Source organism: Panthera onca, chromosome A3 (genome assembly GCF_046562875.1).
Source record: "Panthera onca isolate mPanOnc1 chromosome A3, mPanOnc1 haplotype 2, whole genome shotgun sequence".
Taxonomy (NCBI): Eukaryota; Metazoa; Chordata; class Mammalia; order Carnivora; family Felidae; genus Panthera; species Panthera onca.
The window spans coordinates 85,628,610-85,644,530 of record NC_138341.1 but is presented as its reverse complement, the minus strand read 5'-3'; the positions used below and the strand labels follow the sequence as shown (position 1 = coordinate 85,644,530).

Genomic DNA, 15,921 nt, shown 5'->3' with positions numbered 1-15,921 from the left:
GACTTTGTGTCCTTGTAAACAGAACACTTGAAGAGGGCCTGAGCCTATGCATGTACGCAGCAAGCATCTGAAGGGGTGAATTGATGGATGGCCCACAGATGCTCTTTTATCAGTGGCTGTTGACAGCCTCCAGCAGAAGAATCCACTCGTGGGTAGGAGACACTGAAAGGCTGTTGTGTCCTATCCTGAAGGCCTGGTTTGCAGTTGCATTCAAACTTAAGGTGCTTCATCTAAAAAGATCTCACTTTTTGAGACGGCCATTGTTCTTCTACATAATAAGAGCTCTTGACTCATGACGGAGGTCACAGAAGATTTCCAATTAAAAATTTAAATTTCATACTATTCAGCTACTTTGAGTAGAAGGATAAAAGTACATGGGATAGGCATACATATTCATGAAATGCCGATCAATAATGAGGAGTAAATCTTCCAGCTCTTTCTAGCAACTGATTCGTGCAGCAACAGAGAATGAAAGATTTGAGTTTCGGCAAGCCCACGAAGCGTCGGAGAACACACAGCCCAAAACCTGATTACACACCTGGCCAAGGCAACTGAAGCACTGTTAATACAATTCCAGCATTGAAAACCTTTGTGTGTCTCCTTCTCAACCCCCTATCTCAAAATAGGCAGTTGAACACTGAAAACACTGAAACGACACAAAATGGATGTGGCCCTCTCAGCAGAGCCAGAAGAATGCAAGATGCCCTTTTACGTGAAAGCATTAAAGTTTGTAACTAGTGGTTATCCATTGCTGGCACAATAAAAGAACGTCTGGATTCTCGATTGAGAAGGAATTCTCGACTTTCACAGATTGAAACATGATGAAATACACTTGTAAAGAAACCGCCGTAAGCACCACACGTAATGACAAAGGACTGGTATTTAGAATACATAAAAAGTCCAAGAAAAAGATCAACAGCTTGACTGAAAGCAAAGGACACGGTCATTGCACAGAAGGGCAGCACACACGGGGAGCACATATACAAAAAGCTCCACTGCATTCATAATTTGTGATCGTAGGAAGTAAGATGCCATTTGACTCCAGATGGATTAAAAATGCACAAGGTTGAGGATACAGGTGTTCGGAAGGCTGTGGAGCAACAGGAACCCTCGCATTCTGCTGGGGAAACCGAAATGGAATAACCACTTTGGAAGACAGTTTGGTATTTTCCTTTAAGCTGAACGTGGCACACCATGCAAGGCGGTAATTCCACTCCGAGTCGTGGGTGGTAGAGAAAGTGGCTCATGTGTGTTGGGGCACCTGCCCAGCAGTGCTCACAGCAGCACTGCTTATGACATTAAAGAAGAGAAACAGAGGGGCGCCTGGGTGGCTCAGTCGGTTAAGCGTCCGACTTCGGCTCAGGTCACAATCTCACTGTCCGTGAGTTCGAGCCCCGCGTCAGGCTCTGTGCTGACTGCTCAGAGCCTGGAGCCTGTTTCAGATTCTGTGTCTCCCTCTCCCTCTGACCTTCCCCTGTTCATGCTCTGTCTCTCTCTGTCTCAAAAATAAATAAACGTTAAAAAAAAAATTAAAAATAAGAGAAACAGAGCATCCAAACAAGGGGAGAAGGGAGAAAGGCGTGCACGGTCGGTACACGACTCGGTACCGTACAGCAGTGAAAGAGAAGCAAGCCGCCCCAAATCACTTTGATGACTCCCAGATACCATGATGAGTAGGGAAAAGAGGTAAAGGACCCTACACGGTTCCATTTTCAGAAAGCCCTGAAACCAGCCAACAAAACACCGTTGTTTAGGCTTACCTATGTATATAGTGAAATGAGCTTCAAAAAGTAAGGGAATGAGGGTGCCTGGTTGGCACACTCAGGAGAGTGAGCAACTCAATCTCAGGGTTGTGAGTTCAAGCCCCACATTCAGCATAGAAATTACAAAAAAAAAAAAAAAAAAAAAAGAAAAAAAAGAAGAAGCAAGGGAATGGAAAGTTGAGTAAATAAATAAGTGGGAGAGAAAAGACAAACGTCACCAGAGGAATTCCAAATAAATCATGTAGCTCCTCCTTCTCAAGGATCGGGAGCTTAACCTGCTCACTTACGTGGGGGCTGCACTCAGACCTCTTCCCAAGGAGGACAGCCTGAGAAGAGCACAAGGAGGAACTCTAGAGTGGAGAACCCTAACAGGCAGCCTCTGCCGGCTGGTTAAGGCCAAGGGCACATTAATAAGGCAGATGGACAGCATATACCCTGGGTAGTATGTGATGAAAAATGCCACTTTACCCCTATGGTCGTCCTCCAAAAAACCCATAACTCCAGCCTAACAATGAGAATAACTACTAGCTAAATCCCAACCGAGGAATACCTGACAAGTGTCCAGGTCACCCAAACCAAGGAAGTCTCAGGGGTGGTCACAGCCTTAGGACACAGGACAACTAAATGTACTGTGCTCTCCTGGATAGGATCCTCCATACCTGGTGATTTTCCATACTCTGAAGCGTACTTTGATATTAATATAGCCATTCCTGCCTTTCATTTGATAATGCTTAATGTTTACACGGTATAGATTTTTCCATCCTTTTATTGTCAACACATACACATATACATGTACATACATACATGCATATAAACTATCTCTAAAGTGTTCCAGGATATGACGGGAGAGAGAGAAGCTCCTGAGAACACAGGACATTTACTTGGCCATTTTTGTGCTAAAATGGAGGAGTACTGTAGGGACGAGTTAGGAATGGCCCAAACCCAGGGGTCCTATAACTGTGCAAAGAGTTCAGAACCCTATACCAAGTAACCCATTTGAAATTGGGCTCTAATTTGAGAATAAGCAATTTCTGCTTTACTCAGTTCTATTTTTTGCAAGAAAAAAAAAAAAGCCCAAGTCATCAGGTACTCTGTACAGCAGCCTCTTTGAGTTTTCCATTACTGAGACCATCAAAATGACAAGCTTCCCCACAAACATCATCCATCCTGCAAGCAAAACATCTGAGGAGACAGGACTGGGCCTCATGCGGTCAGCCTCTAAGGGACATACATTTTCATGCCCAATTCTAGAGTCACAAAGGACCTAAGGCAATCATCCGGTTCATCAGCCGATCCATTGGGATCTTGTGGTACGAGGAGCTCCAATCCCGGTCACTAGGACACTAAGACCTAAGGGACTTTGATCCTGAAGCTAGAGGGTGTGGGTCTGGAACCGAATGTATCCTACGGTCTTCAGTGTGTGACATCACTGAGAGCAAAAAGTGACTTTGGGTACGTTACCTTTTATAAAGTTCTAACTGTTTCACACCTCTCCTGTGTTCTGCAGGTAAACCCAGATATTGTCCTTTAGGGGCAAAAATAAGGGCTCTGTAAAAAGTCCCTAACAGAAAATAAATTATTTCCCTTTCATACAAAATAATAGAGGCTCTGCTGTGTGATTTCTCCACTGACCCCGAGCCACATTCTGCCGGAACCACCATCCCTCATGCTGAAATCTCCAAAATTGAGAACATAAGATATGGAGAGAGAGGATTAGCACTCCTATTTCTGGGATGTTCTAAAGCACCAAGGCACCCTGTGTGGCTTCCTGTTTCTTCATTATATTTTGTTAGATTTCTGTATATAAGACCAGTCTCCCTTGAGGGTTAGCTCACTGTAACCATAAAATTAGAATTGCCAAGAAACACTATAATCAGTCATGGAATGGATTTTTTTTTTTTTTTTTTTTTTTTTTTTTTTTTTTTTAAAGTTTCATGAATCACCTACAGTGTGAATACATGACAATTCTCAACTGGAGGCCTTCAAAGTAGAAGGTCCCTTGCAGGACGATCGATGCAAACATCCAGCCTCCCAGGCCCCTTTAGCTCACTCCAGGTTGGTCTAGAGTCAAGCCTGAGCATCCTAGTGACTCTTCAAGAAAAATGCACGTTCCCAAGTGGCCCAGAGCACAGAGGAGGTGACCCTGGCACAAAAGCAACTGAGCCCCATCTAGGAAACAGGAACACTGCATTTTGATATGCACTTTGCCTCTCTTTTCTTGCCTTTAACCTATGCTCTTAATCCCAAACTAGCCCTCCATCTCCCCAGTGTGAAAACAAAATCCAGGGTTCACGTGAGCAGTTTCCAAATTGGCTGATGAGAAGGACTTGAGAAGTTTTAAAATCAAGCAAAAAAACTCCAGGCTTCCCCGCATTGAATCCCCGGAGCTAGGGCCTGGACCCGGGGTCTGTGATTTTCAAAGTGGCTCTGTGAGGTCGAGGCAGGTTTGGGATGAAAACATCTGCACCAGTGATCCTCCCCTCCGTCAGCAAACCTGAATCTCTGGGGAGCTTCCCCCATGAGATGCCCCACCCCATCCACCCCTCCAGGTTGGTGGCTCCCTTGTGAAGCCAGCAGGCACTGACCCAGAATTCCCTGAGGCCCGTGTGCTTCTGGAAGGAAAAGTGGTGAGGCAGAGGCCAAGGCACACCTGTCTCCACTTGTCCCCAAGCACCTATCACGTTGCCAGCCCCTGCTCTATGCCTGGCCCACCCAGCCAACAAAAGCCAGCAGCATGGGCAGCTTGTAGCTGGGGGGAATCTGCTAGAGGTGAGGGGCACATGGGAGATGAGTGACTGTTTACTGCCCGTTGGAGCTGGAGGGGGGCCTGTGGTGTCTCACACACCTTGAATACTTCTTCTTGTGCTGATGGTACCAAGGCGTATGCATATGTCCGAACTCATCCAATTGTACGTATTAAATGTGCGTGATTTTTTTTATATAAAGTATATCTCAGTTAACTTGAAAAATAAATTGCTGTGTCAGTATGAGAATTCCTTTGACCTCCCACCAGCGTGTGCCGATCTAAAGGGGTGCGTGGGATGCTGCAAAGCTGTCTTCTGCAGGAAGCATGTCTGGTGGTCCTGGAACACTGTCGGGGGGTGGGGGATGGTCCTAGGGACCTCTTGCTTCCACCTTCTCATGTCACTGATGTGCTTCAATGTAGAGAACAAAAATGCAGCCTGAGTTTTAGATTTCTGCCTGTCGACTTTTATTGTAACATTGCAAAAGTTTTCTTTGGGAACAGTACTGGCTCTAGGAAGTTAAATAAAAACTTCATGACTAAATCAGACCATAGAACATCACCGTTTAAGGGGAGCGATTTGTGGCTGTGTTAATGAGCAAGATGGTAACAAAAGCAAGGTTTGAATGGAAACCTGGATGGCCCAGTGCTCACTGAGTGGGAGGTGGCTGTATCCACCTGCCAGGTCCAGGACTGCGGCAGCCCAACCCGCATCTCGCTGTGAAATGACACTTGTCTTCTCGGTCTCTCAGAGAGTTGAACTTGACCAGCAATAACAGTGACAAGTTGACGGGTTGGATTTGAGGTTGACTGCCCTCTGGAAGTAAGGAAGATCCTAATTTTTGAATCCACTGTAGTGGTTCCCTGTCCGGAGCCCTTGGCTCTCTGCCCTTCCTGTGTGGAATACTATGCAGGCCATGGTGTGGGCAGGTGGTAGTCAGCAGCAGCCCAGGGCCACCGCGTGGACTCTAGGCCAGACCCGGGCCCACTGGGGGACTCAGAATGTTTAGTGTACAGGTGGGATGTTTCCATAGAAGGCTGCATTCTGCTTGGGCCCCCCAAAGGCACTCATGGGGAAGGAGCGGGGAGTACAGCAGCTCTGAGACCCGGCTTCTTCAGACTTGTTTAGAAGGTTTGGGGACTTACAGTTTATGATCCTACCGAGAGATTTTGTCGTAGATTTGGTAGTGCTTACAGAGACTATGAGAGACTTTCCATGCCAAGAGCAGAAGAGCTGGGTAGTCAGTTAAGCGTCCGACTCTTGATTTCGGCTCAGGTCATAATCTCATGGTTTGTGAGATCAAGCCCCGCGTAGGGTTCTGCACTGACAGCACGGGGCCTGCTTGAGATTCTCTCTCTCTCCTTTTTTCTCTGCCCCTCCTCTCTTGTGCATGCATGCTCTCTCTCTCTCAAAATAAATAAACATTAAAGAAAAAACAAGGATGAGAAGAGCTAGGGAGAACCACTGATCCCAGGAGCCTGAAACAAGAAGGTCTTTTTTGTCCATAGCCTGGGTCTGGTGGTGGTCTCTTTTGTGGGAGAAGCTATGTACTGGCCATTTTCAAATGCCTGTCTTATAATCTCCAAACTCCATATTGAACACAGTTTTGTAAAACAATGATGATATTTTCTTGGAGGTTATATTCCAAGCCTCTTTGACTCATGCCTGGAACAGAGGATTCTGGAGAAAGTGTTGTGCATGCGGGTGTGTGATACAAAGACTGACATCTGTTCACTGGTGTTTTTCATGGCCATGTGTTAAGGTCTAAGCCTTGGTTTCTGGGATGGTGACATGGAGGGACCAGAGAAGTGCCGGGTCTATGATTTTGGAGTCCTAGGACAGTATCGTGTGGACAGTTCTGTAACATAACCTGGACTGCCACACCTTCCACAGAGAAGGTGGAAGCAAGAGGTCCCTAGGACCACCCCCCACAGTGTTCCAGGACCACCAGACATACTTCCTGTGGAAGACAGCTTTGCAGCATCCCATGCACCCCTTTAGATCAGCACACGCTGGTGGGAGGTCAAAGGAATTCTCATACTGACACAGCAATTTATTTTTCAAGTTAACTGAGATATACTTCATATAAAAAAAAAGTCACGCATCTTTAATATATACAATTGGATGAGTTCGGACATACGCATACACCTTGGTACCACCACCACAAACAAGGTAATAAACACATCCACCACCTCCAACAGATCTCCCTGTTCGAGATCTACAGAGGGCCCCCAATTTCCGACGGCTCCACCTAGGAATTTTCGACTTGATGATGCCGTGAAAGCGATATGCATTCAGTAGAGACTGTACTTTGGATTTTGAATTTGGATCTTTTCCCGGGCTAGTGATACGTGGTACAATCTTCTCTCATGACGCAGGGCAGGGGCCACGGCCCCAGGCAGCCTCGCGATCACGAAGATCAATAACCGATATACTGACAACCATTCCGGTTTTTTTGTTTGTTTGTTTTCATTCTGTTTTTCACTTTCGGTACAGTATTCAATGTATCATATGGGATATTCAACACTTTATTAGAAAACAGGCTTTGTGTTAGATGAGTTTGCCCAGTTGGGGGCTAAAGTAAGTATTCTAAGCACTAGGCTAGGCTAAACGCTGATGTTCACAGGTATATCAAATGCTTTTTTGACTTAACACCGTTTTCAACTTATGACAGGCTTGTTGGGATGCAGCCCATCATCGGTCACAGACGCGTGGTAACTTGCTAAAAAAGCCTACATCCCCCTACCCTGCAACACGTGCACACAGCAGGAATGTGCTTTTTATTTTTTTCAAGAAAGGTCAAGAAAAAACACTTCACCTAACTGGGGAGCCACGACTGCAGCAATGCTCTCATTTCAAGCTCCGTGTGACCTGCCTCTTAGTATTGTTCTGTCACATCTACGGGCTCTTAAAAGAAGACAAAGAGTGCTACTAGGTCACCATGCAAACCAGCACGAAGGTCACCATCCAACACAGGGCCATATTTGGTTAAGTAATTATAACCCATGACCTTCTGGCTCATTTCCTTCTTTTATACAACGGTGGTGGTGTGAAAAGAGAGGGGAACGGCCACATCACCTGGCTTTAAAGAGAATTTAGGAAAATTTATAGGAAAATTCCTTAGTAAACCAGAAGGTACGAGTCAGAGAACAGTGGAGAACGGACAGGAATGCTATGAATTCAGCCTCTACAATCTGTCAGAGAGAAAAGAAAGGGTGTGGAAAGGGCAAGGACTTGCTTTCCCGTGTTTTTAATTGTTTTTTCCAGCTTTCTAAGAAGCCACCCAGTTAGGGCATGTTAGGTAAGACAGAAAAGAAAAATGCTTGTTTCAACTTTGATCATCACTGCAACCACTATAAAATGATGGTTTCATTGCCTACATTGAAAAATCATTAAACTGCGATTTTATGCAGCTTCACTCTGGTGTACAAAGGTCCTGGAAGTATATTGGACCACGGGACGACCCGGAACACAGAAAGTATACCAGGTCCTCTTGAGTCTACAAGTGACTTCTCTTTCAAAGGTCTGTTCATAAGAGAGGAATCACGAGTACAAGGTGACTCTGAACGCCATCTGGGAACAGCACAAGTGGAAGTCTGAGGCCTGTGTCCTGACCTCAGCTTGGTCCCGAGCTGCTGAGCTGACGCGAGGACTTCAGCAGGTACAATGCCCTCCACGGGATTCAGCTTCCTGTCTCCCATCCCTCCGATCCTTCCCAAAGCTTTCCTTCATGCTCCCTTCTTTAAGTTTCCAAAAGAGACTTGCTTCCAAACCATACTTAGTTCCTGGAGACTTTTCTATGGAAAAAAATAAGTAAATGGATACAATTCATGGTCTAGGAAGAATGAAAGGCTTTGGGTCAGGAAAATGTGGGGGTACAGCCTGCTCTTATGAGCTCTGGGCTTTGGCCACGCTGTGTAATCTGAGTGTCAAGTGGACCCCGGTCCCAAGTTAGTGCTCAGACAACAGGGGATTACTGTGTCATTGCCAGGGTATGTCAGGGACATGGGGAAGAGAAAGAACATGGACTTATAAACCAGGACCTTGGTCGAAATGCTATTGTGCAAGTTCAACTCTATGAACACAGGCAATCCTCTTACCCTCTCCTGAGGGTTAGTGCCTCTGTTCATGAAATGGGGGTAATGAGATCTGTCTTTCAGATTAAGGACAACAACAGAGGTGGCAAAAGCCCTGTGCCAGGTACCAGAAAAGTGTCTGGTAGGTTGTTTTGTTTTTTTTTTGTTTTTTTTTTTAACAATTTATGCTCCATTTTAATTTTGATCCTTGGAAGAAGAAAAGAGCTCACTGGAATGTAAGTTTAAAGCATTTTTAAAAATCCATCTCAGTCCCTCCATTTACTCTTCAAGAAGTTCAAAATAAAAGGATCAATGGGAAGACAAAAAGGACTGACATCTAAAATGTGTTTCTTGGGGCGCCTGGGTGGCTCAGTCGGTTAAGCATCCGACTTCAGCTCAGGTCATGATCTCGCAGTTCGTGAGTTCAAGCCCCGCGTCAGGCTCTGGGCTGATGGCTCAGAGCCTGGAGCCTGTTTCAGATTCTGTGTCTCCCTCTCTCTCTGACCCTCCCCCGTTCAAACTCTGTCTCTCTCTGTCTCAAAAATAAATAAACGCTAAAAAAAATTAAAAAAAAATAAAATAAAATGTGTTTCTTTGGTACACAGAGAAATATCCACTTTCAGACCATAATTGGTTAGAATATTGCAGCAAATCTAATATGCAATAATGTGAAATTTGCTAAGATGCACAAAGATATTACAGTCAAGTGAAATCCCTTTTCAGATTCACTGGCTGCCCAGAACAGGGAGAGAGAGGCACGGCCACCCTCTCCAGGGGTGGTGCCATCTGTATGGAATGCTGCCCTGCATTATAAGCATCACACTCCAAGCATGGGGTACAAATGAGAGCACAGGTGCAGATGTTTGAGAGCCCTTGTACTTGAGCAAACCTGGACTGAAAAGTGTCCAGTAGGTTAAAGCAGGTTCCCATCAACTCCACCACCAGGTTAACTGTGGTAGAATCAATACTGCAGTATTTTTTAGCAATGTAAACTCAACATAATAAAGCTCACAGCTAATAACATACCTAATAGTGGAAAAACTGATAGCTTTTCCCCAAAGATCGAGGAACGAGAGAAGTATGTCCACTCTTGCCACTTTTCATCATAGTACTAGAATTCCTCGCCAGAGCAATTGGACGAGAAAAAGAAACAAAAAGCACCCAAATCCGAAAGGAAGAAGAAAAACGGTCACTATTTGCAGATGACGTGATAAACAAATTCAATGAAGTCGCAATATACAATATCAATATGCTGTACAAATATCGGTTCTGTTCCTCTACATTAACAATGGACTATCAGGAAGAGAAATTAAGAAAGCAATCTCATTTACAATTGCATCATGAAGTATAAAATACCTAAGCAATAAATATAACTGAGGAGGTACAATATCTATACACTGAAAACTGTAAGACACTGATGAAACAAAGTGAAGAAAACACAAACAGAAAGATATTCCATGCTCATGGATTGCAAGAATTAATATTGGTAAAATGTCCATATAACCCAAAGCCACTTTCAGACTCAGTGCAATCCCTATCAAAATTCCAATGGCATTTTTGTCAGAAATAGAACAATCTTAAAATTTGTATGGAACCACAAAAGATCCTGAATAGCCAAAGCAACCTTGAGGGAAAAAAAACAAAAACAAAAACAAAACAAGAAAGACCCACAAAGCTGGAGGCATGGATTTCTGATTTCAAGCTATATTACAAAGCTGTGGTAATCAAAAATGTATGGTGTTGGCATAAAAAGAGACACATAGATCAATGGAACAAAGAGCCCCAAAATAAACCCATACGTGGATGATCAATTAATTTCCAACAAAGGAGCTAAGAATATACAGCAGGGAAAGAATAGTCTCTTTAATAAATGGTGTTGGGAAAACTGGACAGCCACATGTAAAAGAATCAAACTAGACCACTATCTTGCACCATAGACATAATTCACTCAAAGTAGATTAAAGGCTTGAATATACGACCTGAAACCATTAAACTCCCAGAAGAAAACATAGGCGGTAAGCTCCTTGACATTGGTCTTGGCAATGTGTTTTTGGAAGCAAAAGTCAACAAAAGCAAAAATAAACAAGTGGGATTCCATCAGTCTAAAAAGCTTCTGCATAGCAAAGGAAACCATAAACAGAGTGAAAAGTAACCTACGGAATGGGGAAAAATACAAATCACATTATCTGATGAAGGGCTAATATCCAAAATATATAAAGAACTCATACAACTCAGTAGCAAAAACACAAACAAAAAATAGGTAGAGGATCTGAACAGATATTTTTCCAAAGAAGATATCTAAATGCCCAACAGGTACATGAAAAGGCGCTCAACATCACTAATCACCGGGGAAATGTATCAAAACCACAATGAGATATCACCTCATCATACCTGTTAGCATGGCTATTAGCAAAAATACAAGAGACAACAAGTATTGACAAGTATGTAGAGAAAAGGAAGCACCTTCTCACTGTTGATAGGAAAGTAAGTTGGTGCAGCCACTGTGGAAAACACCATGGAGATTCCTCAAAAGATTACAAACAGAAGTACCATATGATCCAGCAATCCCACTTCTGGATATCTATCCAAAGGAAACGAAAACAGGATATCAAAGAGATGTGTGCACCCCCAAATTCACTGCTATTGTTATTCACAATAGCCGAGATACGGAAACAACCTACATGTCTATCCAGCAATGAATGGATTAAGACGTGGTGTTTATACATAACGGAATAACATTTAGCCGTGGAAAAAAAAAAAAAAAAAAAAAAAAAAAGGAAATCCTGCCATTCTTGACAACACGGATGGACCCTGAGGCATTATGCTAAGTGAAATAAGCCAGCAGAGAAAGACAAATCTTGTGTAGTATCACTTATATGTGATATCTGGCGGGGGGGTTGGGGGGGGGGGGAGGAGGTCAAACTCCTAGAAACAGAGTAGAAAAGTGGTTGCCAGGGACTGAGGTTAGAGGAAACAGCCAGAGGTTGATAAAAGGGACACACTTCCAGCTAGAAGATAAATAAAGCTTAAGGATCTAATGTATAACAGAGTGACTACAGTTAATAACACTGCATTATTTAATCGAAATTTGCTAAGAGGGAACCTAAATGTTCTCACATACACACAGGAGAAGAGAAATATGTGAGGTGATGGACGTGTTAATTAACTAGATGGTCAGGATTCTTTCACAGTGTATATGGTGTATCAAATCACCACGAAGTATGCTTTCAGTATCTCACAATTTTGTCAATTAGACCTCCAGAAAACTGAAAAAAAGAATAAAGGAAATGATGTGGACAGGATCCCCGCTAACATCTGCTCTCCGATACTCCTATCAGCAAATTGACGGTCTGAAATCTTCGTCTCCTTTCCTTCACTTCGCTCACGAGTCTTCTCACCTAAGCCACGGTCTTTCCTGCCCCATAACACCATGATCCTTCTACCCCTTAAGCTTCTGTCCTGAAAATGGTTCTAAATCGTTTCTCAAAAGATGAGAGATTTTCAGCATAGTGTACCATGCCCTTTCATGTCTTTCATCCCCAGTAAACCCCAGCCAGCCTCCAACGACCATGAACCCCAGTCGATTCTCAATCATACATGAGAAGAGTTAAGTACAGGCTATGCATTCTCTAACAGTTCTAATGTAAATGGGAAAGGGTCTGCTGCCAGGCTTCTCCCATGGTCTCCACTTCGCAAAATAGGCAGGGTCAAGGTTAGGGAGTTCCCAAGATTCTGCTCTTCAACCTCAAAGTGGGGGAGGCTCCAGGGAAGACAATATGGGGCAGGGAAGTGCACAACTTGGTAAACAGGGGCTTGGGACTCCAGTTGGGCCCCTCTGAGATGGAGCATGGACATTCCACCGTCTTCATTCATTCCACCCTCAGCCCGGCCCTAGGTGCAGGTCTGCGCTAGGACAGGGCAAACTTTGTGTCCCAATAACTGGGCAATTCATTCGAGGCTGACATCCCACTAACCACCTTACCAGGCTAGCACGGCTGTCACTTCTTTCCAAAATGTGCCCTTTTCCTGCTGGCAATTGAAAGACCACTGACCAAAGAGCATGCTGGGTCCCCACCCATATTGCTTAAATGATCTGGAAACTCTAAGATCCATTACCCAGTGAATTCACCTAGCTTGTCCTTGCCAAGGGGACCCAGTATGCCTCGGTGCACACATGCCCTCATTCTTCAAAACTCACTCCAAACAGAGCATCCTCTGGCTTTTCCAGACTCCTCTCTGAGGGCCAGCCAGATCGCCCTGCCATGTGCACCAGGGACTCACTGTAAGAAACCAGCCACAGCTGTCAGGGTCCAGCCTCATCCCACAAGGGCATGAGAAAGGCTTTCTAGAGCTTATTTTATCTATTTTTGTAGCTGCTAAAACACAGTGCTAAAATGGTCAATGGTCTAGAATCTAGTTGGTGCTCACAATAAATATTTATTATACAAATGGATACAGCTAATGATTTTCCCACTGGACATTTATCTAAACCACAAAAGTAATTCTTAATAAGTCAATCAGGGTTTTTTGGTCATGGATGTCATGAGCTTATAGAAATGAACTAGTTAAAATAATATGTGTATAGATATCTCTGTAAGTATCTTTTCATGGTTATAAATGGTTCTCTATCTAACTGTACACAGGAATCAACCATTTGCCTAATAGTAATAGATACCTGCAGGGCACTCGTGCAGAATATACTGCTAGGAGTGAGCACGTTACTTTCTCTGCCTTACCACTCTCCGAACAAGACACTTTCAGAATAACTGAAGTGATAACATGAAGTGTGTTAATGCCATTAAGTGCCACATTCTAATACTGATGAATTCCTGATGAATCCTGACGATCAGATTTGAGGATTTTCACTAATTTCTCACTTATTACCATGAAATACGTGACTGCATTTATAAAAGACTAAGTCTTAAAAGGTTCCACTTCAATGACTATTATAAAAAATTGATTTGCAAAGGGTAAGAGCTTTTCTGTGTAATGGAAATCTCCTAGGATTGGACATGAAACATCCCAATGGTGTTTATCTTACATCAGGTCTGAAGGAGAAACCTGGGAATGCCCCATCGACGCATGAGGCTATGTAAAGCTAGTAAGAGACCAGTCCAGGGGGCACAGGGTCAGGATAACTTTAAGCATAGTGGGAGAGAGGAAGGAGGGCATAGAATTCAGCTACACAATATGACCTTCAAGCTCTCAATTCCAAACCAAGCCCTAGACCTGGAAATCACAATGAACAACACTCTAAATAAATGGGACATGTCATTTCCTCCAAGTGAAATCATAAAGGATAATAATAAGCTGAAGACACCCAGACACTTAATCCTACTCTTATGAAATACTACCTATTATTTCTGTGCTGTTCAGGTTACTACACATCAAAAAGGAGCAGAAGTAAAATCAAGAAGCCTCCAAAAAAAAAAAAAAAGTCGTTAAGGGGGAAAAAAAAAACCCACTTACAAAAATTTTAGCAGCAGTTTTAGATGAAATGAAAGCTAATTCTCATCTATATTAAATTAATAAACTTACAGAAATCATACCAAGAGATTCTACAGCCCAAAGTTATAGATTCAAGAACAGTTTAAAACAATTTGTGAATAACACGAGCAAAATAAGGGTCTGAAGAAAAGCTAGTGAATTGGGTGTTCCCACCTCCAAACTGTACCTTCTTCATAAAGCCTGCCTACGGCCCAGCCAGAGACAGAACACCAGATTAACCACACTACCAAACCACAACCCTTACAATTTCAATCATATGTCCCAAATGATTTGTTAGGGCTGAAAAATATTTCTGTTATACAGACTACATGTTTCTGCCCAGGAACGGCTATTACAGGATCCCTGGATCTCAGAGCCCACATGCTGTATTACGGGTACAGTTTTAACACGTGCGAGCAGATTTCTCACACAAACAAGCAGAATTTTCCCCAGAATCCTTTATCCGTTTGCACATTTACACGTAGACTATTCTTCTAGGCGTCACAGTTGGAATGAACCTTTACCAGACCAAAAGCATCCTGAAGGCAGTTCTTATTTATCTCATAGTCCCAGAGCAGCACAAGGAAGGCCTCGACTTGTACAGACTCAAGGCCACCTTGAGCTGGTGCCACAGGGCGTTTTATAAGTGGGGGGACACCCACCATTCTGCTTCCTGGTTACTCAAGTAATGCCATCATGTGCTGATGCAGGAACAGTTAACTCATTTTTGAACCAGGGCCCTTGAAAATGTACAGTTTATGTAGCTCAATACATGAGGGCCACACTTCTTGTCATTTTACTAATGGAAAACCTACCATGCAAATCGAGCATTTGAGGCGAAAGCACCAACTTCTCCCAGCTGTTTTAAGCAGGAAATCACAGGCTTACCTTTGGCACTCAGTTATAAGAGATGACTGGCAAAACGCAGAACTCCTCAAAAGGTGAATTTCTCAGCTGGTCACACCTCCTGAAGTTACAAAGCTGCAGGAATTCTCCAGATTCTTGAATCCAACCCAAATCTCAGCAGAGGATTATGATCTGGGGAATCACTTGTATAGAAGGAACATATGAATTCTGAAAGGAAACAGAAAAAAACACATTTATTGGGACCACGTGCTCATTTGATTTTAAGTTAACTGCCTGAAAATTATTTGCCTGAAACCAGTAATTTTCTTTTTTAAATAGAATTTATTGTCAAGTTAGCTAACATACAGTGTATACAGTGTGCTCTTGGTTTCGGGAGTAGATTCCCATGAATCATTACTTACATACAACACCCAGTGCTCATCCCAACAAGTGCCCTCTGCAACGCCCATCACCCATTTTCCCCTCTCCCCCACGTCATCAACCCTCAGTTTGTTCTCTGTATTTAAGGGTCTCTTATGGTTTGCCTCCCTCTGAAACTAATTTTTTGCCCCTTCCCTTCCCCCATGGTCTTCTGTTAAGTTCCTCAAATTCCACGTATGAGTGAAAACATATGATCACTGTCCTCTGCCCGACTTATTTCACTTAGCATAATACCCTCCAGTTCCATCCACATTGTTGCAAATTGCAGGATTTCATTCTTTCTCATTGCTGAGTAGTATTCTATGGTATACATAAACCACATCTTCTTTATCCATTCATCAGTTGATGGACACTTGGGCTCTTTCCATACCTTGGCTATTGTTGATAGCACTGCTATAAACATTGGGGTACAAGTGCCCCTATGCATCAGCACTCCCAAATCCTTCGGATAAATTCCTAGTAGTGTCATCGCTCGGTCGTAAGGTAATTCTATTTTTAATTTTTTGAGGAACCTCCACACTATTTTCCAGAGTGGATGCACCAGTTTGCATTCCCACCAGCAGT

General features: G+C 43.4%; 1 protein-coding gene across 4 annotated transcripts in view; it reads right to left on the bottom strand.

The window, feature by feature from the left end:
* Positions 1-15,921, bottom strand: part of NCK2 (NCK adaptor protein 2) — a 153,740-nt gene that overhangs the window by 59,730 nt on the left and 78,089 nt on the right. For all 4 annotated transcript variants that reach the window (XM_060610032.3, XM_060610039.3, XM_060610024.3 and 1 more), the window contains one exon: positions 14,959-15,144. The gene's annotated coding sequence lies outside the window, so the exon portion shown is untranslated. The remainder of the gene's footprint in view (positions 1-14,958; positions 15,145-15,921) is intronic.